At 37.2% G+C, this 27,936-nt stretch overlaps 1 long non-coding RNA gene across 3 annotated transcripts in view; it reads left to right on the forward strand.

The window, feature by feature from the left end:
• LOC110841515 (uncharacterized) overlaps positions 1-26,574 on the forward strand; it is a 290,669-nt gene extending 264,095 nt beyond the window's left edge. For all 3 annotated transcript variants that reach the window (XR_015534556.1, XR_015534555.1, XR_015534557.1), the window contains one exon: positions 26,311-26,574. This is a non-coding gene — a long non-coding RNA (uncharacterized LOC110841515). The remainder of the gene's footprint in view (positions 1-26,310) is intronic.
• The last annotated feature ends 1,362 nt before the right edge of the window (positions 26,575-27,936 follow it).

Below are 27,936 nucleotides of genomic sequence, written 5' to 3' on the forward strand. Positions count from 1 at the left end.
TCTCCAAGGAAATGAGACCGCGAACCTTCTGAATAAATGAAACGCGGTTAGAACTTCCGTATTGATAATTTTTTATTTCATTGCTACCACTGTTTCAAAGCATACAAATTCTGCAGTCTCCCAGATATTTTAATAATTAAAAACTTTACAGTTCAAATGTTTTGTACCAGATTACCAAGCTACTTTGCAAACAATACTGGCATAACTTTATACTCCCTCCGCACTTCACTGTAAAATAAATAATGAAGTCTCTCGGGAAATGTACAGTAGATCAACAGATGCGTCAGACATGTTGTGATTCGACGTGTTGGTCACAGTGTATGAGTGCGCCATTCGTGGTTTGCGGAAAAAGTTGAAATTAAATTCTGAGGGTGGTGACTCTGGTAGAAAAGAAATCAGTCGAAAATGGAGTCTAGTGCAGAACGGGAAGGAAAGATATGGAACAGAAGAGAACTACCAACGTCCATGACGCTTTGTACACAGGATGGTTGATGATACGCGTCCTGGGTGACTTTCGACCGTAACATTTGTCGACGTTAGATGCAGATCGGTCGTAGTGCCTGGGACAACCGGAAAGTTCTAGAATGGCCTAAGGTCGAACTGGAAACATGTTATTTTAATGAAATTTGGAAAAATACTGGGCACTAGAATCTGAAGGCAATTCTAATAGAACGTATGCACAGAAATATGTCAATACCTTTATTTTCATTAATGTACAGTTCTTGCTAACCTGATGTGTGAAACATATGGAGAAAAGTAGGCAGCATGTAAGTTTTCACCAGAAATTAATTGCCGTTTTCCACAGAACTGACTCTCGCTTCCTTGACCGTTATTCCCCATGATATGTTGCCAGGGTAATGTGCGACTGAGGAGAGCATATTTTATTACGTGACACCACAATTTGATTTAAGTGACAGACAGGCACTACGGAAAGCGTAATTATGATGGACAACTCTGGGAGGGAGTTGAACTCTGAATCTCTCGAATATGAAAGCGATTCTGACAGATATCGATCTCGGTTTCTCTTTTCATCACTCATTAGTAGAAAAGCTTTCAGGCATTATCAAATAATTTAATTGGCATGTCCATTAAGACACATTTTACAGACGTTGATATTGATAATATTAAGACCACTTTTGGAAGTCTGATTTTACTACTAATGACAAGAATGTTGGGCATTGCAGAATGGAATCTATTAAAACATTTCCAGTGATGAACATAAAGAAAATTTTAGAAAGTAACTGGTTAAAAACATAGTAAAATCGTAGTGAAATATTGCACTCTATTTAAATATGTGTTCAAACATAAAATACATTCTTGTGCTTTGAAACAGGGAGAATCCTACGTATCTATATTACACAAATATATGATTTAGTGATTTACGAGTACATCTCCTTTGAAAAAGACAATCTACTCCTTGTAAGCTAACTTGGCTCTAAAGCCATTTGTGTTCGCGTGTCTGTCCTAAGCGCAGATTAGAAGTTTTTGTAGTTCTACTCAGACAAATTCTTATAACTTACCATTATAATTTACCATTAAAGAAATAAGAATACGTAGGCAAACATGCATTCCTGACCGGAATTTAATTAGTTTAACGAAGGCATTCACTCGTGTCCCACAAACAAGACACGTGTCCGATGGAAAATACAAATTATCGACGAACTCCATTTAGTGTAATACCTCATTACTCCCGGTGGGCGGGTGAGACCGATTCCAGTGCTCCCAACTGTTACATGTGCCCCTCACTGCCAAACTATTTTGACCCACGGGTATGGATGGCCAGGCATGATGAGATCCTGCGCTGCCTTAGGAGGAAGAGAAGGTGCCCCCAAAGACTAGGAGAGCGGAAACCCGTAAGCAATTGATGTAGGCCTAGGGGTACAAAGGTGGCACCTCTGCTACTGGACTACACAGCTATCCGCTGGTAACCGATAATGGATAAAATTAATTGCAATGCTCCCACTGATAAGTTTTTATGATATTACAACATTATTTCACTTCGAAAAATCCCAAACTTATTACAATAATTAAATTTATCAACAAATTTGTTTTATTTTTCTCTCCAAATTATTAGATTGTTTCGACGGAAACAAACATTGACTTGTACGATACGAGTTTTTACGTTTCGCAAGGTTTAACAAAAAATTTACTATCGTGTGTTAGCAGAGATAGGCCTAATCTGTTATAGCATTTGCTTGAATTATCGCACGAACATTCACTGTAGACGATACATATAACTCCACGGAACAGAGCCCTTCTTGAGAAGCTGATCGTCGTTCACTTAATTAAGAACCTAAAGGTTCATTACTGTGAGCCTGCCATCGGTCTCAATATTCGGAGTTAGCACAAATGATTTGGTCAGTTTCAGGTATTTATTTACGGCATACAGAAAATTAACTTATAAAAGGAGAAATTCGAAAAAAATTGTAGCTGGAGAAGTGACGTAATTGTAACGGCAGCTGCTAGGAGCGCAACTGTTGACATGGTAGTAAAATGGCGGCTTAACCATTTTGTGTTCTTCAGATTCATTTTACAAAATCTGTGACCGTTGTTAAATTGGGATTTCGGATAAAGTTCCGTGAAGATCTTCCGTGTGCGAATTAGGTACTATTTTTCGAGTTTCATTTTTGTACCCCGTTTAGTTTTTGTCGAAGTGATATTTGAAACAGCTCAGACAGTTCACTCTGTATACAGACCAGCAGTTCTTATGGAAGAGTCTGAATATGATTTGGAAGGTAAAACGACTTTCAGATTCCAAAATAATGTTAATATTCCAGTTTCATGTCAGGTTATGTACGCGAAAGAGGGAGCAGTTCAGATCGATGTGGCAGTAACTCTGATGACGGTGGTGCCATCTGCTACAACTTGCAACTATCATATCTATCGTCTTGTACGATATTCGCTGGCCAGCTGGCTTGTTTGACCCCCACAGTGGTTGATACATCTATCATTGGCTCAGTGGGATGGTATTTTCTGAATGCCACAAAGCACGTTCGCTTGCGGTTTACGCTGCAAAATTTGTCTCCATTCGTGAAAAGGGTTACTTGCAACTGTCACAGCCAGGACGAAGTAAGGGGAGGTAGACTACAAGTCGAGGATGGGCCGAGGGATGCTGCGTTTAACAGATGTCGGATGCGAGAGAAACAGCTTGTTACGAGTTTGGTCCTTTTACTCGTAACCTTCAACAAAAAGTCATAAATCAGTTTACACTAAAGTTCACGTTTTTAACTCTTTCTCCCAGACGAGGCACCTGCAAAAGATTTATATTCTGGAATATGAGCTGTTTTCTCCCTCCATTTCCAGAACTTGATATCTGGAAATATTTATGTATTGTATAATATTTACAATATACAATGACAGTTTCTTGAAAACATATTTGGATAAAATACTGAGACGATCGCGAACTACTTTTTCGTTGTGTATTATTTACTTAATCGTTAAGAGTTAAGATTAATCCAAAATGTATTTTAATACGCGGTTCGTTTATCCAAGACATCATCTTATCACCGTCACAAATGTGTTTTATAGGTCATCGGTAACAATGTATACCACCTGAATAGCATATTTTCTCTGCATAAATGTCACCAAGGCTATTAATTTAACTCAAATCATAAAACGCAAACATATTACTTAAAATAATATAAGTAGGCTACATTTGAAACGGTAATGTGGTGTGTTTTTTTTGCAGGTTAGTCTACTTTTATCCTTTAAATTTTGTAGCCCAAATTTGTCTTTTTCAGTAAGTCACATATATGCTTCATTTCACACAATGCGCATATTAACTTTACGTCACAACGAGTTAGGTTCATTCCATTGAATGACTTGCACGTGGAAACAGCAAAGATGTGTCTTTACTGTAACGTTTGTCTCTCATACATTTCTCACGCGTTAAGGAGTGGAAAATTTGTCACCTAAATGAGACAGAATTCCTTCTTACAATAATATGCGAGAACTGCGAGATATTACAGTAATAATTCACGGTACACACGTGTACTTTATGTTCTTTTCTTTTCCCGTCTCCATTTCCTCGGAATTCTGTTGTAAATATTTCCTGAGCACAGCAGTCCATATAAAAAGGGACCTTTTGTTTCTTGGAACCACTGTTTCTGTGAAATGCAGTGTGTCCATAGGTTGAACCATCTATTCCAAAAACACATACGGCTATGAGACGACTGAAGAACACTATCCTCTGTGTAGACCAACTCAAGTTTTCACAGATGGATGTGCAGTACAACTACCACAAACGTTGGGTTGGGCGATCCTGCGTTATGGTTAAGTTTCACCTCAGCCTCAACACTACATGTAAGGGCAGTTGGAGTTGAAGGTGAATCATTTTGGTTAAGTAAAACTCCAACCCCGCATCCAGACGATTCCCAGGTTATCATAGCAGCACCGAGTCATAACCTAACCCTGGTTAGTTATTATAGTTTAGTTATGTCATATATAAAGACACTTCATCCAATTTTCTTCGTACCTCCCATCTCAGGTCTTATCGATGTTTATACAAAGATATGTGCTTACCACTGTTTCATTATTATGCAAAAATTTGTTGTAAGCAATACCACGTGAGTTACTACAGAGTCACATATATAAAGTAGCTCACACACGTAACTGTCTTGGAACTGGCTGAGTTTTTTTTTTTTTTCAAGACGTCTCTATAACTACGTAATGCGAATTGCAACGAATATTACGTTCTTGACAATGATTTACAATACTGAGACAGAAAGGGAACTTCAGTTTTTACATTTTTCTATTGTTATTACATATAACGCTACGAATTTGTTTCATTCGGTGTTTGATGTTCATTAAGTGCTTCCATGACTTCATATGTAACTTTTTAAATCTGCATTCCTGTTCTTCGGGGTGTTTCTTGAAAACCAGTGCAGCCCTAAACTGAATTCAGTGCTCGACTTTAATGCTTATGCAGTTTGTAAAGATCGTAACTTCATTAGTTCACTGACGATTTCAAAGTAGGCATTTTATAAACTCGTAGTTTTAAAAGGGAGTAAAATTATGAATGATGGATTCGAAAGGATGCGGAAATATTCTATCGCGGTCTGTTTCAACGTCTTAGCTTGAAGGAACTGAGGAATACCACGAAATTATTTACGGTAGCCGGCATATATTATTTTTCGAACATCCGATTGTTTGTAAATTTGTAATTTGTTTTTGTAATTCGTTTCTTCTGCAGATTTAATTCTAACCTGCTTCCTTTTCTAGTAGGGCTTATTGCATCATGTCCATGTGTTCATGGATGTTCCCCTTAGAAACGTGTTAGATAGTGCCTTACATTTGTATGTTTTAATTTTCTACGTTCAATAGGACAGGCATGGAGACTATTAGTTTCTCAAGTGTCAGTGAAAACAGCACTACTTAATAAATAGTCCTACAATTTGATAATAGGTTATGTTTTGTGGTTATACTTACAGGTGTCAAATTTTGTGTGGGGACAAATAATAAACATAGGCCCATCTACAAATTTTCGGTGGAAAACTGTATAACATTCCTCAAAATTACAAACATAACGATGGTACGAACTTTGAGACGGACATTTCATCTCTTAGATTTATTGTTGACAACTAATACCATTTGAATCTATGTAGAGGAGTGGGCAACTAAATTGTAGTTAGCTTCTAATAAAGTGACCTTAGTGGCTAATTTATTTGAAGTAGACATTGCTAAGGCCTTCTCGTAATAACAGTTTTTTACCACGGTTCTGAACTTTGACACTTACTTGATTCTTTTTATTTTTCCAAAATGCCATACAAATAAAACTTCTAAAAATGTGAACAGAAATGTAGGCCTATGGATGTTTCTAACAGACTGCTGCTAATTTCGTAATTGATCGTGCGAACAATAAATTTTACAGCGTTTAGACATTTGCATACTGATATACTGACATCAATATTGCGGTAAGTAATTTATATTAAAGCAATAAAATCAGGAGTTTTACATATCTTTCAGACATCTGATGATAGTAGTTTTAATTTCAAATACCTCTTCTCTCGGACATAATACCGTCCATCAGTTAAGCTGTTCAGGCTTCTAGAATGGCGCTGAATACACAAGTAACCACTGAAACTACAACACCGCTGTGGCAGTTAATGGAAGGGGCAATGTAATTTTGCAGTTAATATGAGTGTACTCCAATATTATACAATGTAACTGTTGACCTAGGTCAAACTGAGAGTTAACATAGTGTTATACGAAGCTTTTAGTAGTATCTGGTTTATAAAGCCTTTTGCGTACAATGCGATGTTTGTTGTTTTAGGTGTTATATGAATTATGGTTACTGGTATGTTATAGTCTCATAATTATTGTTGTCCAGTTACTATTCTTTTCCTGTCAGAAACTATGTATTTACCAACTCGTGTGCGTGTCAGGGTTCAGTTACATTATATATATAAAAAAGGCAATTCGTGGTTCCTTCCATAACTGGTTCGTATATGAAACAACCGTGACTCGTGTATTTTAGAAATAAGCATACAATGATGCATGGCCTGTGGACAAACAAGGCTGCATTATTACATCCAGCCACGCAATATATTCAAATATTAAACACTGCAGCCACCCCGAAGTCTATATTCATTAAAAATGGAAACAATGTTTATTCTATATCCCCACTTAAAATAAAAGCTGTAAGTAGAACATATATATATGAGGCTGTTTATGTTTCTGTTGAAGAGATAATGATACACGATTAATCGAACTCAGTTCAGGTGCTTTTAACCACCAGGAAATACAGGGCATATCATTTAAAACGCAACCCGACAACAGTCACGTGTTCTATATAAAAATTAAAATAGAAACAGATCCACCCCTCCCCATATAAAAGACTCTCCCAACCTCCTGACATTCGAGTTAAGGTAATCTTAGTTGCTAGGCCGCGTACACGTCAGTTGAGTAAAAATTTTGAAGATGTGAACACGGTGTATTCACGAGAAGAACTCATGTTAATTCTGGAACATTACTTCTCATGAAGCATTCAGCAACGCATATCCTGAAACAGGAAGTGTTGAATAAGGCAGTAAACCAACTGGTAACAAAATTTTGGAACACAGAAAGCGTTTATCTGTGACAAATGCTCGTCATGTGGAAAAAACGAGTTGAAATTACCGCCGTACCGATTTCAATTAAAGCATCGGTTGCAACAACGGAATTCCTTTGCAAGAATTCTATATTGCACATTGGTTTAGTCGTTTTGTACGTGAAGGGATTCATGCACTGCAGTTAGTGTTGCATTTTAAATGGTACATTCTGTATTATTCAAAGAAATACAAGGTTGTAATTATCAGTCTGGAGATAGACTACAGCTATAAGTATTTAAATATTAAGGAACACCTGCTGGAAAATTACTTTACATTTACATTCGCTTACACAGACACGTAAGTTAGCCTAAGGTTGTGTATTTGTTCTGAATCAACAAGGCAATCATACATCGTATGCCTAAAGTATAGAGTTTAGGTTATTTAACGGCTCTGTTTTAACTTCCCGAATTTTGGTCTAGAATTTTACCATTACTTCAGCTTGTTGAGCAGTTATAATGTTACACTGACATGATTAAGAATTGTAAGAAGCGATAATAACAGGAATGTTCACAGAGAAAATGAGTATAGGACAAGTTTGCTTTTCCTCACACGGCAATATCGCCATGGACACGAGGGATCTGTGAAATCATATTTCTGCCTTGAAATGGATCATTCGAAGCGGAAAGCTTTATGACTCGCTTAGATTAACAACATAAAATTTTTACGTCGACACGATATTTATAATCAACGTTGAGTTTATTCTTGTCTTCTTGCAAGTAAAACTGTTATATTTTGATTGGTTTTTGGTTAATTTTTCAGTTGCGTAGGTTATAAATTGGAAATATGATGAAGTAAGCGGTCATAGTCTAAGTAACTCCCTTCATTTTTTTATTGTTATTATTTGCGGTTCGTGGAAATCTGCTTCATTTCTGTTTAGTCCTACTGATACAGCCATCTAGTGCGATTGTAACCAACTACTCGTTGACGTCACGCCAGCTGTTCACACGTAAGAATACCGCCATTTTGATAGAGCCCATAACACCAAGATGATCAGAACCCGACACGACATGTGCTGCCATCTGGAGCATTTACTTTCGTAATAATGAAACCCGCCTCTCATCTATTAACAACTGGCATCAACTCCGCCTATTTAACATGAGCCAATCAACCAGCAGAGTAGACCAGAGCAAGAAACATTGTCCTTAACGTCTGCACCGACAGGTGGTAGGAGAATGAAGGGTTTAATAAACTCCAGCATCCAGTATTTATTCTTCAGAAAACGTGAACAAAACGAAGATCATTTGGCTAGTGCTTAATTTGCTATATAGAAGTCTTTTTTTTTTGAGACCTGAGAGTCAGTAAAAGCAAACACGAGTTATAAACTTATAATGATTATACCTGCGTTGAGAAGACTTTACAAAGTGGGTGAACACCTCGCATATCCAAACATGACACGTCGCTACCGCCAATCAGTTCAGTGACTCCAAAGCAGTTTCAATGAAGTCCGTACACCTCAGTATTTTTATTTAGGGTTTCAAATATGTTTATACACATTTCACTACCGCTCACAAAGTTTGGTACTACAACAACACTGTTCCGTTATCTCATCGGCCTGCGATACTGTTTCTTTGTTATATTGTTGTTGTTTCGATTAACATTTGTAATTTTGTCTCGTGTGTTATTTTACTCAATAATTACTTTTGTTTTTAACATTTTATTTTCTGTTCTCGTCATTAATAGATGACGTCTTCGTGAAACAATGTTGTTGTTCTTGAAATAGTTGGATTTTAGCTTTTTAAATCAGTACCATGATTTATTATCTCTTTCTGGAAGAACCTCTTTTAAAACGCTGTTAACTCGTTCGGCTTAGATTTCACTATGAACTGTAATGTTCATAGCAAAGAATTTTTTTTGCAGGCCTAAATTGAAACGTAACGGAGTGTCCAGAATAGTTTGAACATAACTTATGTATACATAAGGGATTCTATATGCATATGCACGTTACAGTATGTATAATAACATACTTTGTTGTAAGGTGAAATAAATATCTGTTGTTTAATGTGCAACAGCGTGAAAACGACTAAATTTGCTTCTTTTTAAAATGATTGGTTTAGAAACTTCAGCTGTGAACCAGTACTTTTGCTGGTATCTGAGTGAAGGTACTTGGATGGTTTATCTTGAATGTTTAACCTGAATTACAATGGGATAGAAGAGGCTTGATAGTAATTTACATAATCCTTAAACATTTAACTGCAATCATAATGCATTTATTTAACTTATACAGAGTGATTCAGAAGTTTAGGGCCAAACTGAAGGAGCGTATAGAGGGACTCAGAGAGAACAACTTTCGAATAGGAATCCATGTCCTCCGAAGTTATCCTGAGTCAGTCGAGGCCATTGAAGGCAGGGAAGTCTGATAACATACCGCTGAAATAATCGTACTTTTCTATTCTCCTACTAGCTTAATTTGTTTTTTTATTAATGTACAAGGATTACATTAGCAATCTTACAAACCAAATTATTATTGACAGGTCAGTGAAGTGACCAGGAGCTTAATGGTGTTTAATCTCAATTCTAAAAGATTTTGACGACGGTAGTTCACACTTAAAATTATTCATTATCAGGATCCTTTCCATCGTCTGTTCTTTAAAACCACGACGTTTCGGAGGCTGGTTGTCTTCTTCTTCAGGTGAGAGGTACCTACTCTGTTTGTTCCCTTAGGTAGAGCTAGTCTCTGTCACTGGACCGTAAGGGACCCAACAGAGTAGGCACCTCTCACCTGAAGACGGAGACAAAACCAGCCTCCGAAACGTAGTGGTTTTAAAGAACAGACGATGGAAAGGATCCTGATAATGAATAATTTTAAGTGTGAACTACCGTCGTCAAAATCTTTTAGAATTGAGATTAAACACCATTAAGCTCCTGGTCACTTTACTGACCTGTCAATAATAATTTGGTTTGTAAGATTGCTAATGTAATCCTTGTACATTAATAAAAAACAAAATTAAGCTAGTAGGAGAATAGAAAAGTACGATTATTTCAGCTGTATGTTATCAGACTTTCCTACCTTCAATGGCCTGGACTGACTCAGGATAACTTCGGAGGACATGGATTCCTATTCGAAAGTTGTTCTCTCTGAGTCCCCCTATACGCTCCTTCAGTTTGGCCCTAACCTTTTGAATCACCCTGTATTTAGTGTGAAGTAGAATGAAGAGTGACCTAAAATAACATTTATGTGCATGATACGAAATGTCAACGTTTTAAGCTGAAATACATCTTCAGAGTGAAGAGATTTATGAGATCATTTGTTGGTCCATGCTCCTTGCTTTAGGCGTGTATGATATCTTTGAAAGGTATCGAGACTTAGGCTTTGTCTGGCTGAGAAATAGCAAGAGAAGATATTACTTGATAAACCCATGCAGTTATAATGAATTTTAAGGGTTTGGTTCATGGCTTAATTGAACATTTACGTGTACCTACTCAGAATTTTAACAGATATTTATAGAGTTAATAAATTACACTTTCCTCAGACCTGTCTTTCCGAAAAAGAAATGGGACTTATGCCCACAACAAGACGTTTCTATGTTACAAAGAAAAAGAGTGTACTTTTACGATAACAATATAAAAAAATCCTTTTGAATTTCAAATAAAATGCATCAGTTTCCAAGAGGCGTGTCTGTCAGATTTGTAAGCAAATATTACAACCGCGTCACCCAGTGAGTCTTTATTGCCTCTAGTTTCTGTTCCTTTGGGTTGTCTGGCCGTGCCGCTCCTGACAAGTAGGTCTACTGTAAGTTCTGAGCAGACACAAGAAGGAAATCGTTTTGTCACTACGCACTTTGCTGAGCGATGGTTTTTTAAATGCGGGTGGATGGAATTTTTCCGCCCCAGTTCAGCTGTAAAAGTTAGAACTGATATCGATTCTGGACAAGTAATACGCCCAAGCGAAAGACGAGAAACAGCAATTGAATTGCCAACTTAAAGAAACTATTCCTCATTTTCGAACAAAGGAACAAGCATAGTCTTTCTGCCCTAATGCTTCATAGCCCAATAACTGATAATTTTCTTTCCCGACCAACAAAACTCATATTCGTTTCTAATAAAATGTTTTCTTTTTCCAACAGATGTTCACGAAACTCAACCAAACACTTTCTGTTAAGTCAAAATATTTGGATTTCCCATGAGAATGTAAAGATGTGTAAGCTATACCAAAATTTTACAAGTTTCTACAGTATTTGTCTTTATCTTATTGTTCATCAATTTGCAATTAGGTTGACTTTTTCTTTTCAAAGAATATCATTCCGATCCTTATCGACGTGTAGTGTACGAGATGTAATCCTTTCGGATGTATACATTTTAAGAGTACGTCCGCAAATTTAAAAAAAGAATAGACTAGTGTGTTGATCTTCATGTTTATTAGATATTAGCTACTAGGTTTGCCAAGCTATTAACCTTCCACATAGTCATCTGACTAATATTTGTTATGACTAGAGAACTAACTCCATGTAGCAGTCCTTCCTGAAGATGGCCACCCAAATTATCAGTGAATTTTCAGTTTTCTATGCGACCCGAAGGTTCATTACCGCACTCACAAAATCCCAACACCGGTCACTGTTCTTAGTCAAATCCAGTCCACATCGTAAGATAATAAATATCTTAATAACAGGCCTAAATGTTATTATCCAGGAAATTATTGAACATTTCCTTCCTGCGTTCGTAAATAATTCGAGCAGATTTTTGTACCCTACCATGTACAAAAATGATGCTTGGAGCAACTACTGATCCGTAATGCTATTGGATTAACTGCTTCAAGCTAACAATATCTTAGATGGTGAATTTTGCATTATATTATAAATCTTTTCTTCGTAAAATTTAATGTATTCTGGTCGGCGAACAATACGATGACTGTTTCCTGTGATGTTGCACCGTGTAGTCTTATAGAAGTTTATTGACGCGTAAGACATGCTTACTGCCTCAATCATCAGAGCGCCCTGAAGACAGTGTTAACGTTTCCTTTAATCCCTTCTATAACCCAATCCACTTAATTCTACCAAAACCTTCTCATGTCATATCTGCAAGACGCCTTTTTAATATTATCCTCCATACTTCTCATTCGTGGTCTCGTAACGTATGTTCTCCAATGAATGTGCTTTACGTAATATTTCTGCATATTTTGCCAATCATGTTTATTGTCTTATTAACACTGACAATAGTATGAAAGTCCCCCATTTATTAAGATGACTGATCGTATCTACATCTTAACCGTGTTCAGAGTAGGATAGCTGAAGTTTTGGAACAGCGTTACCGTTGCAGAACATGAGACGTTTCTTTAGTAATTTCAGCAGACACTGTCTATTGTACTCGAGGGTGTAATCTAAGAGCCTTCAAACTCACCCCGGGTTAAGTAGCTGCCTAGTTCACTTTAGTGGCTGCTTCCAGCCTGTCTGTCTGTCTACTTCTGTCCCGGAGAGGTCACCGTTGAATAGCAACAGTCTCTGTCAGTTCAAAATAAGCTATTTCAGCAACACATCCAATGTTATACCCGCGATCAGAATCAGTCCCTTTCCCTATCACACGCAACTAAAATCTCCTCACAAGTGTTAAAATCACTAAGCATTAGCGTTCTGGGTCCTTTATAGTCTCTATTTCATTACCACTAATTTACCCCAACTCGACAGACGTATTTATATTAATATATTTTGTTTTTATTTTAATTAATATATTTTTATCGAATTTCATGCAATAGCGCCCTGCTTGAGAAGCTGATACCTCTCAGCTTTCCCTTTCTAAAACAAATGTTTACCACCCTCACCGGACTTTAAGCTTAACATTAGCTTAATATTAGTGACCTAATATCATTAGGTTGATTAAACATAGCAGAACGGGCTGGGGGCTCGTACAACGCATGTTGCAATGTAAAATAAACGCAAAACTTTTAATCGGAAAACCTGGAAGTAGACAGTTACTTGAAAGACCTAGGCTTACACGTAGACAAAAGGATAATATTAAAATTGAGCTTAGAGTATTAGAGTGGGGTTGCGGGGTGGATAGAACTGGCTGAAGTTAAGGTTCAGCGCAACAATCAGCCTTTGATTTTTCTTGAATAAGAACACTTCTTGTGTGTCGAATATCATCTTTCCAGGAACTCAGTACCTTGACGCTGGCACCTAGCACAGGCATTACAGCATCGAATGAGATACAAAGACGATTACGAATAGTTAGTAGCCTACACAAACGCTCAATCAACTGCGTAAGCTATACAGCGTTGAATGGCAGGATGATTGTTAAGAAAGTAAGTTAAAGTAATCGATGTTGTCCAATGTTAAAGTAAGATCGAAAAATTTTATTCGAGGGAGAAAGTAAAATCATGGAAATATTCATCCAGGAAAGCCAGTTTCCGAATCTAGTTTCGAACCTGGGATCTCCGGAATATGAACCAAGAGTGTGACATTTGTTGGATGAAGGACGTTGCCCTGTAACGTCTAATATTTATAAGTGTGCATGCCTTCAGAATGTACAACTCATCCTACCAAAATAGGCAGATAGCATCGTTTGCTGTAGAAACCTCAGTGAAAACAAAACAACAGTCTGTTATTCCACAGAATTAACTATAAGCGGGTGGAGGGGGTAGACAGGCGAAAGTGTAACTTCTGAGTGTAGAAATAACGAAGCCTGCACAACAACTGTACAGAAACCAAATATTCTACACAGCGATGAGTTTCTTCGCCAAGAATCTCCTCGCACTAAAATCCACCCTAGACCATCCGCTATAACATCGAGGGTGATGACGACACAGACTGCTGAAACTTTTTTCCTAAAGTGTTCCACTGTATTCTTATCACACCGCCCCATTTCTCGGTGAACGTGATGCTTAAAGGGAACAGCGGTACAATGATATTAGACTTTCGCTATGAAAGAAGCTATAATAAAATAAAACTGGAAACCGTAATGTAACAGTTGGATGTTCTGTGTTCAGTGTAGTGTTATTTGTACTTCACACAAAATAAAACGACAAGTTTCTAAGTAAAGTAAGCTGTTATTTTAAATTCAGACAGTAAAACACAATTTTCACATACAATATGTAATGTAAATGAGAATAGCGAAGGGGTACCATAAGGATAAACACAAGCTATTCTGTTTTGTTGGTCGTGTCTTATTCGGTACTGGTTAAATTAAAACTAAAAACAAGCTTAGAAAAATATTATAAAATAATTTGTGGTTCTAAATAAGTAAAACTTAAACACCATTGGAAAACATAAACAGAATATCAGGTTTGTTTACTTTTTGCTGTTATAATTTAATCATGGGAAATATTAACTATATCATTATACTGTAGTAAATTTTATTTGTTTCTAGACGACTAATTTTGTACTAGTTTCCAAACTGAATTATGAAGATGGCTGTCTTCTGGGTTGTTGCGATCTGTATTCTTGTAGAAATTTACAGACGTTTCGGAGGTCCCTGCTGCCTCCAACGCCACAAGAACCTCAAATCCTACAATTTTGTTTATTTCTTCAAAACTTTATAGCGCAGTTACTCAACTGATTAAGAATTTACCTGCCACTTATGGAACTCAACATTTTATTTTGTTGGAAAGAGACATTCATTGTAATCTGTCCTAAACCAATTTAATGCAGTCTATAACTCATTTTTAAAGAGCATTTTTAATATTATCGACCTATTGACGCTACGTTATTTCTTCGCTTGATGTCACATGGACAGTTTTTCTTCAGCCCACCTCAGTCTTTGACATAATAAGATTAGGTTAAGAGTAGCCTAAAAATAATAATATTAATAATTCAAGGACATGTCTCTCTATCAGCAGCAGGTCGAATGATCTTCTAAAGCAGTTGTTGACGGTAGCTTATCTCCAAAATCCAGACCAAGAATATGACAATGAATAACAACCGTGGAAGGTGAAAGTGATGTTATGAATATAGCAGCCATGACAAATGTTTAAAAACTTGTACAGCATAAATAACAGAGAGGAATAGAATTCTGATACCAGGCTTGAAACTCCTCCTTTACGCGTCCTGCGTAAGGAAACAGGTTAACAGAAGCGAAAAATTATACCACACTCGGTTGGCCGACATGTTTATTTTCTCTTTCCGCACCAGACTCACTATACGCTACTCAATTTATGGGTTGAATATGAGGCATTAATAAATTGCCTTAGTAAGGAATTAGGAACACAGACATGTATTGAAAATACAGGAGACAGAGATCAACTTTGTTGTGGCTTAATTAGCTGTCATTTATGTTGCAACAGCACAAGCCCCAGACGGACATCACTTCAAATTACAATTGTCCATTATATACAAACGTAAGATTTTTATCCGCATGGACAATCTTATTTCCTTTGAGGGTGCATCCTTCTTCCTTTCAACTAAACCCACACAAACTTGCCACTGCTTCATCATAATGACACGCATTGTCTTACTAATAACGCCCTTGGTTTGAAACGTTAATTGCAGGTTGTAGAGGAGCGACCATGTTGGTTTCTCCTGCCTTAGCCCCTCCCATTGCTAGAAGGCAATCTTTCTAAACGGGCAAACCGGCTGACATGAAACAGCTGTAACATCCAACAATTCTTGTACGAACTAAATTATGAAAGTTGCATTGCGCTGTTCCTTATCTCAGTAACAGTTTTGATAAATTTAAGCCTTCGTTCAAATGACGACGCTACATCAACTTCAACTGACATTCGTGTACATCGAATGAGAGCAGGGGATAATTGTGTAAGGTTATGTTTGTTTCTTAGTTCGTTTGATCGGTCATTGAGTACTTGAGAGGGCAATGGAGTAAATCGTCTGAAGAGAGTTTCTCAACCATTGTTCCGCAAATTAGTCTGGTTTATTTTGAATTTTAAAATCAGATCCCTTCCCGCTAACTCCACGGAGGAGAGCCCCTACTTAAAAGCTGATGGTTTCTCATCTTATCACAAAATTCTCCATCCCTTATGGAGCCCTCAAGGATTCAAAAGAGACCGCCACGGGACTCTGTCCTGAATCCAATCCACATACTCATTCCTGTGGACATAATATTTATTTTTAATAGCGTTCGCAGCGCCACTGCGGAGCACCTAATAATTTCTCTCGGTTCGTCCGGAACGCCTGAAAGGATTGCTATGAAATCTGGCGTAAAGTTCATGCTATTGGAGGCTACTACAAACTCATAATTTTCAGTTTCCTACGAAAGCCAATACCAACTTGACTCAGCCTCAAATTCGTGGGCTGGGAGGATCATCCTCAGTAATGGCGGCACTACTCATAATCCTTTGCCCGTGGTAGCGTCGTCGTTGGCATGTACCACGTGCTGCCACGTGAAGAAGATTGAGTGAGGAAGGTTAAACAAGCTTAATATGCCAATAGGAATACGTTTCTTAATTATCTAAAACTCTCAGTCTTCAAACAAAGTAAAATCTAACTTATCACGGAAATTCACGTGCAACTAATTCATATCACAGGCCTATACGAACTCCACAGATTTTTCCCCCATGAGTATATGCAACTGTATAGACATTTAATAAGGTTTATTAACTTTCCAATAAATATGCACTGTTTACTGCAGTCTCCCACTAAATCTATGTAGCCATATTTTATACTTTACTTAAACAGCTATTATGGCCTCGCAACCATATTTAAATTATGAAAGCTGCAATTAAATGAGATTTTTATAACATCACAACGTAAGTTAACCATTTGCCTTACACTGTATCTAAGGAATGGATTTATTGTCGTTATTATTCTAAGGTAACTAACTTAATACATAAAGACGTTAGGCAAACTTTGCATTATAAAACTTTTACAGTACATTGTGAATAAAACTTAATTTCAATTTACAAGTATTAAATAATGTGGATGGAAAAAAGTTTAACATCTTTTATGTTTATAAGTTTGACGACTTAGTGTATTTTTCATTACTATTCCGCCATCAAAACTTACGAACGAAACAAACTTTATTTCTGAGTTTGATGGGTTTTGCTAATTTAAAAGATGGTTTCTAATGCCACTGTGCGATATTTAATCGAATTGTGAAAGCTTGATCGTGTACTTTTACAGATAATCATAGCACTGGAGTAGCTGATTTCTTCAAGTAACTTCGATAGAATCAGGATATAAACTTCCGCACACATTACAATTTGTATGTTCGTTTACGACCACAGTTTTCTCCTTTACAGTTAAATACCGAACAAGTTTTGTAGCTGACAGGAAAATGTACTTAAAAGCCTGTGGCTCTGTTACCGATAACGACTCCTATTTCACAGGTTTGATGATTTGTGTACCGCTTAGATAGGACGTGTCATACCTTAGGCATCTAGTTGACGGCCCGGGTTCACCCACAGGGCATTCTATGTGACAGTCTAACACAAATTTTGCCTAACCTAACGGAAAACTTTTATTTGATTGTTAGCATATGTGTCACATTTACGTAAAGCAGCACTCGAGAAAAGAATCAAGATTTTTTTCAGATTCATCGGAGTGAACAAAATAATTAATCTTTTAGTAATTAGTAACAAATTAACAAATAAAGTGGTCTCGGGTCCGATTTTGCCCACGCGGCGACAGTTAATTTATAAAATTTATCACGGATCTAATAAGTATTTGCATTTGACTGTGGCCCTTGGGATTTTAACACCGTAGCTACTTGATACAGGCCTATATTGGAAAATTTTAAACAAAATGCATCGTTAATTTATTTTCAGAAATTTTTGTTTACCTCATAATTTTTCTTCCCGTAAGTAAACAGCCGAGGTCGTTAGCATATCTCTGATATAGTAGAGCAGTATTTCCCTATGTATAAGTTTTGAAAAAAAATACGGAGCAAAACGCCATTTCTTTACCCCATGCGTTTAATCTATCGTTTATGCAACCCGTACTGCTGGCCAGACACATGTAGGGAGAGCAAAACGCATGAGAAATATCAATCACATTCCTCTATACGTTATGCACTGCTTCTAAGGGGGGAGAAATCTTATAAATCCCATTCAAAGTTCTGTAACTTCCCTTCAACTCACTTCCCGTGTGTCGACATTGAATTATGACCCCGCTGCAGTGCACTTAAGGTCAGACACACGTACGTTTTATTTCTGTTATATTCGGAAAACAATCTGCCTTCATCATTTCTTGAATTTTTATTGCCACTCTTCGGTCATGCTTTTCGTTGTCTGTTAATGCATTTTTATTCCTTGTCCTTTTTTCTTTTCCTGCTTATAATTTACAAACTTGTTCCCTCTTTCGAGTCATATTTATTCCCTTCTCTCTTCGTTGTTTCGATCCGTAATTATTATCTTCTTCTTCTCTCTCCTTTCCTTAGTCATTTCCTCGTATCGTACACATCACACGCTAACCGGACACTCAGTTGTTCACTTAAATTATGTAATAATTATTCCACGTTGATTTAACGAAGCTGATTAAAAAATGTGAAATGTGGTGAAAAGGTAATCATGAATGACGAGAATGTAAGATAAACTAAAGATGAAGTGACTAACGAACTAACTAGCTGGCTTAGGGAACTCGAAGGTTCATCACCAAAATAACCAAAGCCCGCCACCATTCCCTGTCGTGGGCTAACAAAATCTACTCCGGTATTCACCTAGTATAATTGAGGACTCAGGTAGAATATTTAGTAATCTGGACGATATTCGAGCAAGGAACCATCACAATAAAAGCCCAGTAACTACTCCAGGTTTATATTTTAATGTTTCCTGGTCATTAATTGTTGTAAATAATTTTCAGCTGGTAAATAATTCATTTTATGCTTTCTGAAATTAGTGATATGGCGTATTTATATTTTATGTTACTAATTTAATAAACCTGAAATCGTGATTATCGTAACTGTTATCTGACAGATAACAGTAGAGATAGTATTTTCGCAGATCGCGAGACGTTTTGCAGATAGGGTTGATACGTACCAACCTACCTATTTTTGTATTCAACGCTACTACATAGACTGGTTATTGCATCAAGATAAAGACCATCCTTTGACACCCTCTCCTCCGCCAACTGCCCAAAAATTATTTTGTCATTTTTCTACTTTCATTTATTTTTATTGCCACGGTGTCTGAAGGCGCCTTCCCTCGAGCTACTGACGTAACAAATTCTGCAAACTGTCGCCGTCATTGCAACTTCTATCCTCTAACAATCAATAACATTTCAGTTCTTTATTATTAGTGCGATGCGTCAAGAGCCAGAAGGCCGATTCAAAATAATAGTAATAATAATAACTGACTTTTAGATCTCAGACTGTCTCTCCCTTCCAAAATGTAAGTAATTCTGGGAGATTTCAAATAACGTAGTGATTCATGTGGGTCCCACAGCCAATAAAATACTCCCCGTACTACAACAAAACAATTTAATAAAAAATATGATGTATAAACCTAGCCAACATAACCCTCCTTTAATGTAACGGCAATGCCAGGCACCATTTGTGGGCCATCAAGGGGGGAGGGGGAGAGTGTCCATGATGACGTCACTTATGTCCTGCACTCTGTATATATCCAAATTACGGCATCTGTTGCAGCCCAATAAATTCGTTATACGTAGATAATGCACATACAGTTGGATAGTCTAAACTTTTATGCGTAATAGACTTAAGGAAAACTAGTTTCTGTAATGTGTTGTCCGCAAGATCTGAAACGCTTGGTGAAAAATCTATGCTAACAGAACCAGAAGAATCAACACCCCAAAACCATAATATGAGTTTAAGAACTTGAAGGGATGTCAGTACTTGTGAGGTAAGGTGGCAGAATAATATTAAATATTATAAATCATATTAATATTAGGGTCTTAAATATTGTGTGAGGATATTTATTGGTTATAAGAGTCTCAGCGGCAAGGTTATTTTACATGATAATGAACTTTCTGGTTCCATAAAAGGCAGAGAACTTATTGACCACATGAGCGACTATCAACAAACAAATTAAAAGGGTAAAAATTAAGATTTGAGGTTTTAACGGCGTTGAGTCTAATGAAGACAGCCATCTTAAAAACATGCAATTAAACTCACTGTTTTACGCTTCTGTTATTTTCTCCCAAGAATAATTACCAACTATCTAATTTTTATGGAATTATAGTCTACTAACATACGGAGCTAAAGTTATGTATAATTTTTTATAAGTACCCACACAATATTGAAGGAACGTTGTATGACTCATGTAGTTATGTCTCTCTATTCACCTTTGAGGTGACTTATTTAAATCGCTGTGGTTTGCAGTGGGTCTCTTTATGGTCTAAACCTAAACCAAAATACAGTTTTAAATCAACATGCCTCCAGGATTCATGTTGTTTTGCCGGGAAATGCAACAGATAAGCCTGCGCACTCTCAATAAAGGCTTGGAAATATGTGATTTTTATGGTAAATGATACATTTGTACCTGGTTATTGTCATGTTAGCAATAGCTCAATTCTCTCACAAACTAGTTCTGTAAGTGACTTATTAAATTTAGTGTAGGCCTATAGCGAAATCAATAGAACACTCCATCCTTGGCCACTGTCCCCTGTGTCTTCCTTACCGGAGTCACTAAACTACGGTATTCAGTATTTAGTACTGGGATTTTATTTTATCGCTGGATCCTTCATTGGTGCCATGCTTTAGAGTAATTTATTACACAAAAACACGCTATTTCGGAAGATTAAAAATATCAACCCTTATTACTTACAGTGGACTGGAGAGATTGCCGGAAAAGTTACGTACGAGCAGAGGTTATTGGAAATTATAAAGCCTTAGCTGTACGTGCCTTTTTAAAGGTTCCATCTACCGGCTCAGTTAGCCCATAACTGATCTCTCCTCTGCGTACATTGTCCGAACCCTTGCAAGGGGCAACATATCTTTTAGACGCTATGAATTATGATGCATGATCATGAAATAAACATTTATAAAACACGCGTTTAGAAGAATAATTACTAAAATATTGTTCGGGTTAGTTACGTGAAAAGGAAAGATGCGTTTTTAAACAATTGTGTTTTATGACGTATTCCAAAGCCAAGAATTGTCTCCCCAGTATAGTCATAATATGCAAATGAATAAAATATGCATACAAGTTGAGATCTTGCTGTAGTAGAAGTCACGTAAAATTATTTTAAAAGACTTACCAGATTAGTGTAAGCCAAGAAATTAATGGTAGGGAAAACTCGCTCATTCGTATGATATGCCCCTGTCCGACCGAACGTATAACCCTCAAACAATATTTTTCGTCAAATTATATGGTTAGGAGGAACGATAGGGTATATACAGTTTAAAACTGTGTAAAATCTTTATCCTAGGCATACGCGGACTGTCGGCTGAAATAAAAGCTCAGTCTCCTTATATTATACGTAAATAAATGCATTCCATTTTGTGAACGTAGCGTGTTGAAATGCCAGATAGGCATTCAGAGATGATGTGCAATGTATTACACAGAAATAGTGAATTTAAAATCAGTTTCACCAATCTTAATATACACTGAAACCTGGGTTTATTTTCTGGATTACACAGAAACGTGCCCTTAACAGACTTTCATTCTAAAAATAGATTTGAAATTAATATTAATTTGATTAACGGAAACTGTTTATCACGTAAGGGAAGATGAAACTTAATGGAAAATTGAACATTAATTAATTACCATATTATCTCTACTGTAATGCACACTCTTCATTTAGTAATAGGTTTTCGGCAAAAAAAAAACGCTGTATCGATTCTTAGGCGCCATCACTTGTAACACGCAACTCGATTTCCGAAATGTTAAAATGTGAAAAAGTGCTTCTTAAAATCGAGGAAATGCGGTAATTTACTGTTAGTTCAGTTCTTTTTTTCCGTTCTCTTTCTGGAATTTATCTGACAAGGAACGTCCCTTTCAAAAAATATGAAAGAATTAAGGGCGGCCATCGAAGGATCAGAAAAAAGGAAAATAGTGTGTGGAATGTTAGAAGAACTTAAGGAATTATGAACAAAAATAAATAACGTAAGAAAGAAAGAAGAAATAAAGAAGGAAAGAAACAAAAATAAACGCGCAATTCAACACAGACGCACAAAGAACTACAGAAATGAACGCTCTGGTTCTCCATATGCAAACCATTTATCGTGTTTGTGGCGTAACGTAATAAAGCCATTTTAGAATGGTAATATCGACTGCCCTGTCCACCAAACAGGAAGTCCATTAGTGTTCGCGCTGTGCTCCGTATGCAGACATCAGGGGCCATCAGAGTCAGAAGTGGTCTGTCTAAGTGGATTCCGCAACGTCAGTCAAGTTGCATCACTTTATACATTAAGATGCTGGCTTCTAACAGGTGGACGGGCGAATAGATGGATAGATAGATAGATATATGGGCTGGGAAATGCTCTCAGACAGAAATACATACAGACAAGTTGTCAGCTCTGAAGCGGGATTGTACGTACATCAGCACTCCGAAGAAATTCCCAGAGGACAAAAGAGAAAGTTGCGCTAGAGTAACGTGTTCCTGAAAATGCGAACTTGATACGTGTTCAGAAAGTTTAATAAAAATGCGGTGCATTATATCCTGGACAGCAGTCCCAAAAATGTAATTAAATTCAAATCTATTCAAGAGAAATTTACATAATTTAATTACATACGTTCCACAAGAAAATACGTCAACCTGGTTCTTTTTTAAATGACGTGGTTGATTTATAATTGAGAGGTATCCAGTTTGATTCTCTGACAGGCCACTGACTATCTGTCAGAACAGGTTAACGGTACTCATTTAAATACAATTTTAGTCGAAAGGTATCGAAAAGGAATTGATTATGAACTAATTAAGAATTCGATCGGTCATATTGGAAAGTTATAAGAACTGCGATATATATAAAATTAACTCTTCATATCTAATACCAAATTTTTCCATCAGATTTTCGTAATTTGCAGTAAAAGTTGTGAACATGATTCAGAAAACAGCAGCTTTACAACTTTGTTACTCGTGCAAGATGGAATACATTCATTCGCTGTTCTCGGAGTGGCTGTTATTGTGACGTGGTTATTTGCTACTTCAGTGGGATAAATAGGTAGGAACGACAAGATGAATGTTAGCTCAAAATACGGATTTATGCAGGAGAAATGTAACTTTCATTGCAAAAAGCAGTTTATACATTGTAGTTATTTGTTTTAAAAAAACCTGACAAAGACCCGTTATAAATTCTGCCGGAATTGGATTAAAATAGGGGAACAGAGTACAAGATTTCCCCTTTAACACAAAACCTACTATAAATAAGCAAATATGTGACAGTAGACTTTTTTCTTAAAATAAAATGTGCTCAAATAATGAAATTGTTTACTATGAAAGCTAGTAAATATATTCCCATTTACAAAGAAAAATAACCAACTTAATATAGCATCTCATTTAGGCTTATTTTAAATCCTTAACTGACACATGAAAATTATAGCAAGAAACAATTCCTTGCTCAGTCTTGATTGTTATAAGTCTAGTTGTATAAACAAAAGATGTGACACCGCATATATTTTTATTATTCGCCTCCATGTCGCAACATATTGACCGCATTTTCCTGGAAACGGTTGCTTAGCGACAGAACTATTGAGTATATAAATGTTCATATGTATTATACAAACCTCATATAGACTCGTATGAAGCAGATGTAAGAACACAGACAGAAAGTAATGATGCAAATGAAGGAATTAGAGAAAAGCCTGTATAAGAAACATTATTGAAAATTTGGGTTCCAGATATTATATTCAGTTAGCTAATTAGTAGCAAGGTAAAGGTAAATTTCTTTATCAAGCACCACGCCATGGAGACGTATGAAGAAATGGAGGTATTTCTTCACACATTCTTAACCTTAACACTAGATGAATATGAGTGGATAGCTTCACGAGAAAGATCACTTATTGCACATCGGTTAAGAGGCTGGGTGGACGTAGGGTTAGTGAAGACAAAAATGTCTACTACTTTCGGAAATCGAACCCGGTCTTTCAGATCATAGATCATTTATTAAACCGACTGAGCTACCGAATTTCTCAGTTAAAGGATAACATGAATGCGAGCTCTGCAGGATAAATAATTTGAAATGTTTAAAGAAAGTATTTTGCACAATGCATGACATGTTGCAGTTGTTAGAAACAAAGTTGTGCCAGTGTTGTTAGTGAGGTTAGATAATGTAATTGAAGATTCAACTCATTGTTTCGACTGGAGAGATTAGCTCATTTTAACGGGCCACGCAGAATATGTGCCCCATTCACTACACCTTGAAGGCAAGGACAGATCCACTTCTCTAAACGTTGTGTGTATTTTAACGTCGGACGATGAACAAGGTCCATAACCTAACAATCCAGGATTTAAGAAAACACGGTAGGAAGTAGATTGTGCTTCAGTTCTGCCTATATTGACAATACTACCTTTCTGACATTTATTTTTTACTAAAATTCCATGTTTCCTATCCGTTGGCCTTGACTGCTTCGATGTCTCGTTATGTATCGTGTTTACTGCGATCTGTCCTTTCTCCCACAAAGGCTTCGTTAGTCCTGAGTAAGTAACAGTACCACTACAACAAAGGACGACTGTCCTTTCTGTATATGACATTCCGCTGCAAAGGGTGGCACCCCTCTGCTTTTATATTTATTCTAGATATCAAGAAAAGTTTTATAGCCGTAGGGGAAGCACTTACCTCCATGCATATTTTTGAATAATTTGTTCAATACAGATGTTTGTTCTTCGCTACTAGCATTTACCAGTAGGATCGTTTTTAATTACAGTTTTCTAGTACGAACTATTGTATTCTAAGGGCAAATACTAGATTTCCATACCTTTCCCTTGTACCTCTCCAATTAACTCCGTTTTCAAATTTTCCTCCATTCCCTCGTTTTCCTTTTTGACTTAATTCTTCTTCTCTTTCATCCCCTTTTCTCCTTCTTCTGTTCATGCTATATTATTCAATTTCTTATCTTCTCCTCTTACTCTTCAATTTTAGCCTTTTCTTCTACGTCGTGTGCCTTCGTCTCTGTCTCTTCCTCCTCAGACATTATTTTTCTATTTCGTCTATCGTCTTCACCTATCTCTTTTTCTTCCTCAAATTCTATCTTCTCCTTTCCCCACTTTTTCTGCATAAAAGGCACAAACCCCCCCCCCCCCCCCCCCCATAAGAACTCTACTCATTGGTATCTCTCCACCTGCTACCTGACATACACGCTTTCAACCACTTCAAGTTTACCCTGAAGATGGCAACTGCAGTATTCACCGAAAGTTTAAAATATTTTCGATATTCGACACTGTTCATCCCAAAAGCTGAAACTGCACGCAGAATCTCACGTTGCTTGTCTGGAGTTCCATTCTGGGCAGAGGCAGGAGTTTTCTGTTCTGATCCATAGTCAGGCCGACCAATCGGCTCTGTGATCATTCCCAGTACCTCCGTTCTTCTATTCGCTTATATCGTGATGCTTAATCTAAAGGACTATACGTGTATACACACGCTAAAATCTGCCGGCGCTACTATTTTGCTACATCAACCCCAATAAAGAGTCAGTCCTATCAATTTATTAGGGGTCAAAATTGTGTGGTCACTTTATAACTCATTGTACATACCTAAACTAAACTGAAGTGCATTTTCTGAGGTTACCGATGAGAACAATACGAATGTTATGCCATTTGATGCAGTCGGAGCTCTGAGAAAATGAAACGGAAAATCCAAAAAACAGGGAAATACAGAACGACATCTCTCTCGCTCCATTAAATATTTAAACAGTGTAATAAGGTCCTTTTTTAGTTTTAAATTAATAAAAACATAGGTAATCGAATTTTGTGGCCCCTTGTCTTATTATAAGATTGACCGTGCACATTTTACACCAATCAAGGACTACGATAAAGGGAGAAGTAATTTTGTGATTGGCATCCAAATAATAAAACGTTCTGAAAGGGGTTGATCCTTCGAGACTGAGTCTACCTGCCTTATATCGTATATTTCAGGGTGTAAACTCACATAAATACAGACTCGTTGCAGTAAAAGTTTAATGAACCACTTAAACATAGGTTGTATATCTTCAAGGGAGCCATATAACGTCTGTAGAGAATATTCCTTTGGGATAAAGTTTTGACAGTAATGGCTGTATCAGCCAAGTCACTTGCCAGTTAGGGTAGAGACCACAAAATTTAGCACAGTTATAAATAATCTTTCGTAGTTAATCATATCACTCCAAAATAGTTCACATCAATATTACAGCTTTACAGACATGAAAATTGAAAACAAATTTTACTTACCCACCTAATAGTTCAGTTGCACGACATTTTTTGATATTGATATGTGTGTTTGTGTGTTTATGATGCCTCGTCGTCTCATGTTTCAGGTTGAATGGACAGTAACCTTCCACACTGAAGAAAAAGGTACATTCCATGGGGTTTAGTGCCATACTGCAGATTAAGACATATGGACCACGAATTAAAACAGCCTTGATGACAACAGAAGTCAAAAGGTTAGGTCAGCTATTACACGTGTGTAGCCTGGCAGGCGCCACATAAATAAGGAGGATTAAAATAACCAAGGACCACTCCTTTCCATACCCTTCCCTGCTCATGTATATAGTTCGCAATATATTTCGACTCTTCCTGTCTTACGTAATTTGCACATCGTCCTTATGTCCTTATGTTCCGAGCCATGCAAAGGAAAGCCATCCCTTTATATCCCCGGTTCACTTCTATAGTCGTGCTGATACATCACAAATATGTATGCAAGTAGCACAAAATGCATGCGACCCGCGAGCCTTGTGTTGGAAACCCATTCTCTGTTGCATCACTGTAATGCACTTTGGTCCGGATAACCGGCCCACAGGCCTAAATTGGAAGCGACGCCCAAATATGAAAAACGGCTGCTAACCTAACCTTACACTCCTTCCCCTCCGACCCTAGTTCTTTGTTCTCTAGCTACAAGCTTTCTCCTCGGAACTATGTTTACAAGGGCCTTCAATGCAGTTAGAAGACTGTCTTCTGGGATGGGACGTTTCAGAGGTAGTTGCTGCCTTTAACATCTTGCGTCTCTGAAACGCCTGTAAACTTCTACCAGACATCCCAGAAGACAGATATCTTCATACTAGCTGCCATGAGAACCTGAATCTCACTCACGTGTATGTTACATTTTCTGTTAAGATTTAATTAATGTTTCACTGTCATATAAAATAGGTGAAAGCTATCTTAATCTTTACAAGGAATTTTCTGAACTTTGTCTGCTATTCGTATTAATGTGAGCATGGATGGGACCCAAAACCGGTCTGCATCTTGTGGCAAAGAGAAAATTATACCCTACCGTGCATCAAGTCGCGGTCTTCACAGAAGTGACTGATATATACCAGCGCACATTCAACGACTTTTTTTTACGAAGGATGAAGTGGTCAGAGTTTTAGGAACAGCAGGAGTATTTTAACAAGATAAAACAGGCGTAAATTGTTATGCACAATTCAATTAAGCGCCTTTGTAGCCAAAAAATTCCTCGCAGAAGATGGCTGGCTTCCAAGCAGAGATTCAAAACCGGTACGCCTTGATTACGTCGTAGGATTGCTAAGTAATACGACCTTCGGTTTGTAGCATCAATTCTGATATTATATGCCTATTTTTAAAACGTGTAACTTCCCGTTTCAGATGAATTCTGTGACTACTAAAGTGGAGGATATTTTCTAAAAAGCATCTTTCTGTGCGAGGAGAATATAGTATTTAAGAGATCTGTGTCTTTCGGTCCAGAGAATTTCCAATTACTATCTGCTGTAGTTCAAAGGCGTTTATGAGTAGTACACACACACACACACACACACAAGTCAAGCAATTTCAGAACAGGAAGCGGCAAGTCGGGACGCTGCGTCTGGCAAACATGGCAACTGATCCTTCCGCCTCCATGCACACGTAAAATGACTGTCGCCACCAGACTCGTCTGTCTCTGTCCCGGGGGCTCGCGGTTTCTGCCACGACCTTTGCCTGTAGCTCTT

Source organism: Zootermopsis nevadensis, unplaced genomic scaffold (genome assembly GCF_977971745.1).
Source record: "Zootermopsis nevadensis isolate Lab colony 2312 unplaced genomic scaffold, Znev_1.0 Znev_ptg000010l, whole genome shotgun sequence".
Taxonomy (NCBI): Eukaryota; Metazoa; Arthropoda; class Insecta; order Blattodea; family Termopsidae; genus Zootermopsis; species Zootermopsis nevadensis.